Source organism: Aulostomus chinensis, chromosome 5 (genome assembly GCF_037954235.1).
Source record: "Aulostomus chinensis isolate RoL2024-O1b breed Wild chromosome 5, RoL_Achi_v1.0, whole genome shotgun sequence".
In the NCBI taxonomy this organism is placed as follows: domain Eukaryota; kingdom Metazoa; phylum Chordata; class Actinopteri; order Syngnathiformes; family Aulostomidae; genus Aulostomus; species Aulostomus chinensis.
In genome coordinates, this window is record NC_141324.1 from 25,412,672 (window position 1) to 25,417,485 (window position 4,814).

The window sequence follows — 4,814 nt, forward strand, 5'->3', positions numbered from 1 at the left end:
GTTTACATTTCAAAAACTTTGGCATCACCTTCAGTTGTCAAAGAAAAACATTATTCAAACTGCCCGGTACGTTTCGCCTCAGGTTGCACCGCACAGCAGCTGTTATAGATATGTCATTTTAACATAATCCTCCAGCAGCGCGGGGCATGTCGTGGCACCGTTACTCCAAAACACTGAGGAAAACCAAACATGCAAATAAAGTGAGCTGAAGTAATGCCGAGGGCATATTTGAAAAGCAAGCCATCCCTCTTGTCTCTTGGTTTGGATAAGAGTGTACGGTGGATGCATTTACTAACTAACAAAACAAACACAGCTCCAGTGTGTCGCGGTGATGAATGCCATGATGGTATCCAGGGTAGTTTTCCAGGAATATAAGCAAACTTTGACATCCACGTATTGTTAAGTGAAGTGGCTCTGAAATATATTCTGGATGTTTAAAGTCTCTTTTTAATTAGTTAGTTATAAAAAACAGATACTGATCGCTAGGCGGTTCATTTATTTGAAGGTCCACTGTCTCTCTCTCTCTCTCACACACATACGTTTGTCTTTTCTGCCTTTGTTACTCAGTGGGAAAATCTTGCAGCTGAAAACATTTTCTGAATCATTCCCTGTTAAAACCATCATTTGGTGGGGGGGCCATTCTCACATGGCTGGAAAATACAGGAGAAAACAGGGAAACATCGAGCCTTCAGGGAGTCGGCGTACCGCGCCAAAAAAATAGTCCTGCAAATAACCACCCATAAACCACCACTCCTGTTTGGTTATTTTATCTGCAGATTAAACAAACAAGATAGAACATGTTCAATATTGAGCTTTAGCTCTGAGCTAGCAGACATACTTTGTAACTTCTGTGCCAGCTAGTTTGTGTCTTTGTGCTAAGCTAAGCTAAGCAAAGCGAAGCAGCTGCTTCTCGTTGTGGTCTTGTTTTTGTTTCTTACACAAGAATGAGTGTCTGCTGCTGATTGACAAAACAGGCTATTTAAAGTATTTCACCTTAGGAAATTAATCATTTAAGAAAATAACAGGCAGACCTAATTATGAAGTAAAATGAGTTCTGTTTCTAAACTTCCCGTTTTTAGACATCTAACCTGTTGGTGACCTCTTATGAAAGGTTTTGGTGCTGTTATGGGCATAAGATGTGAACACTTCTGACAACTCTTCCTGATTAGATGGGTTTATAAAAGTGTGAAAAGTATTTCACACTTTTAAAAACCCACAGACAAGCAGCTGGGAGCTGTGGAAAAATAAACTATTTGCTGTAAAAGGCATATTGATTAAATTATGAGAAGATCCCTGAGATTTGTCTGAGTCTTGGGAGGTCCGACCCCAGGCGGGGGAACACTACTCCAGTAGTCTATAACAATAAAATACTCTACACATTATGAAGAGAGCAAGTGTGCACTACTGTACTTGCTGATCTTTCAGACTTTGAACTTCACTTCTGATGAGTCAGTCTGCAAGGTAAAGTAAAACTCTTAGCATGTACGTGACATCTCTGAGCGTGCGGTAAATATAGCAACGGTGCCACATGTTTACCCCGACGTGCACTTTGGCCCAGTGAGCATTAGAGATTGTGATGAAGTTGTATGACCCACTGTCACGCACCGTCTCAGCACACGTGTGGGCTGGAAGATGAGAGTGTCTCAAGGCCGGTTAAGTTGAACACTCAGCTATATGCTCTTTAAAATAATATTATTCTAAAGTCTACAAAGGCAGATGGAAATTTCCCCACACTCGAGGAATACCCGGCCGGGACCACACACACACACACACACACACACACCACACTCCTAGTGTATTTCAGCGAGTGTAAAAACTATTTCAAGTTTCTGTGGGAGGAAGTCTCTGGCATTCCGCAGCTTCACCTACAGTAAAATACCTTTTCTCCAGTTACTGTCTCAACGTGACTCATCAACTATTTGTATTTCACCACTGAGGGTGAAAGACTTCATGCAGGCGATTAAAGGGGCACTGTGCATGCCTGAGAGGGGAACGACCAGATTTGACGTCACGCAAGGGATCACAGTCCTGATGTGACACCAGAGGATTTCCCTCGGTTGCTAGGCGCCGGAGTTCCGTGTGTGGATAAACACAGGGTTCCTCGTGGCACACCTGTGTTTAAAGTTGACAAGGATGCCGTAAAACTCTACCTGTTGCCTCATCAATCTGCTGAGTAACTTTAGTTATTTTCCATTGCAGGGTAGTTATCAGTCAGTACACCGCTGCCGATAGTGTATCGTTGTCATGACAACCAAATAACCAGTAGAGGGGAAAGGTAAAGCTTTTCTCCTCGACCTGTCCATGGAGATACACTGCACGCGTTATTTTTGATTTCCTTTGAGTTGCTGTGATACCTGGAAACAGAAATAGAAACACAAAGTTCACAAAGCTGCGGTCTGACTTTGGGTTCAATCACACGAAATTCCACTGAGCCATTTACCATGTAAATATGAAGAGTACAATTTTAAAATTTCAGAGCCCCTTTATGGATTTCTCATCCAAGTTGGCTTTCATTTTGTCCTTTGATAAAAAATAAACTACAGCATAATACAAAGTATGAACATCAGAAAGGGATTTTTCAAATATTTCCACTCTAAATCTGAATATCTTGTCATTTTGAAAACTATTAATATTTTATTATAAATATTTTTGACATGCACAGCAGGCCATATTGTGATTTTAATCAATTTTTGGCTAATTGCGCAGCTCTATCCGGTTCAAAAAATATTTAAAAAAACATCACTATTCCTTCTTCAATGGTGAGTTTAAGAATTTACAGTGATACTTCTGTGTGAATTTTTTTTTTCCTGTTAAATCATCATTTGAAAAGACATGAGAGAACTATACCTCTGAGAAAATGTGCTGATATCCTGTGGTGGGACTCGGATAAGAGAGTACAACTTTGCATTAAATATTTGTGAACTTAAGAGAGGAAACTCGTGTTTTTCCTTCGGCCGAGACTTCTACATGTCAGGGCTCCCCTCTGCGTCCTCTGAAGGTGAATTTACTTCATGAATGCAACCTTTTCATCGAGTGCCAAATACAACATTCTCATCTTTTGCCAAGCATCGCAGACGAGCGCGGGAACATTCACATGCACCAGAAAGTGTGTCAGACCATGTTTCTACCATAATGTTTGCTGTAGCCTCTCTATGAAAAGACAATCCTGTGAAATATCTTGGTTGCAAAACCTTTTAAACTCCAGACGGTTGGGATAGATGCAGACCAGATATACTTAATCTGGTTTGAGCAGGTGTTATTACCAGACTCATACCTTTCATTCAGATCCCTGCTGGATAGGACAAGAATTCACATGCAAGGCTGCACTTCAATAATAGCAATCAGTACGAGACAGTCTGTAAATAAGCACATACTAAAATCACATTTGTATTACAGCTGTGGTTCCTTTCACTTCTCAACAAATACATATCAAAATACTCGTCTCATCAGTCTTTTTTTTTTTTAATAATACGTCTCGATGAAGATGGTGAAGGTCCCAGTCTAACCAAAACGCTGATGAACTAGAGAGAACAATACCAGCACACATTCGCTGGGGCAAAGTTTTGGCCCCTCCACATTCATGCTCGGGCCCTAATCATAACTGTAAGCAGCGGGCCCTCACAACCCTTGCCCACATCCCAGTGTGTGGCTGTTGCATAGAGCAAGAGAGTGTTTGGATTTTGCACGATGGAGGAGACTAATGCAGGCGCTGCAGTGCAAATGTCACTTCCTACGTCCACTAGGTGGTGCCAGAGAGGACACACTCCACAAGGAGGGGTACATCGGAGTGTTTTGTCATTTTCTGTTGCGCTGGTTGGCAAATTCACCCCAAAATTAAATGAGATCTTTCGTGACTTCATCTGCACTCTTCCACCAAGTTTGGTGACAATCGGACTCACAGTTTTTGTGTAATCCTGCTGGCAGAAGCACCAACAGCAAAGACGGCAAGAGTTCCTCAACAGAGGTGATAAAGCAAAGGCAAGTGAGTGAGGGAATTATGCATTTATCGATTTGAAAACATCCTGGCGCTCGGGTGTGAAGTGGATTGCCTTTTCTTGTTTCCTCAGTCGTGTCACAATCACGTGATGAAGTCCTTGATTGTTGTGAGAAGAAACAGCTGCAGCGCGGCATCAGGCTCACCTTGAGAACAGTCGGTAAACGCTAAACTTGATCTTGATGACAATCAAGAACAATGAAAGATGGAATAGCAAAGCGCACATTCCTTTTTATGACAGTGAATCAAATTATTTTCCCACACCAGACACACCTGCAGTGTTTGGACACAACAGGCACTTCTAAAAAAAAAAGAACATCTGATGGCATCAAGTATCAAGTCCACGATAAGAACAAGTCTGGTGTTTCACTCACGGTGACATCAACTTCAGCACCTGCTTAGGATGAGTCACGTGAAGTCCAAGTATCCCAGTACTGTCACAAGACAAATTTAAGCAATGACCTCATGTAAGACCACTGCAGTCTGGTTTGGCACGGACAATAGTTAGACTGTGCTGGTCCGTCCTGCGTTGCTCTCCAGCATGTCTGCGACCACTGACCACAGCTTGAGTCACATCCTTCCCAACGCTCCTGCGTGTTTATGGAGTGCTGGCGCTCAATTGCCTATGATATCACAGGTCCTCTTATTAAGAGTAGCACTGTGTGGAGAGACCTCCAGAACGGTGTGGAAAAGAACCATCCAAGGTTGGTGTCACTGCCCAGCTGAGGGGCAGGTGCCTCACTGTGATGACGTGACAGGACTGAAACAGCAGTGACATCACATGTACAATGATGTAAAGAGACGACGGAACCTTTTTCTC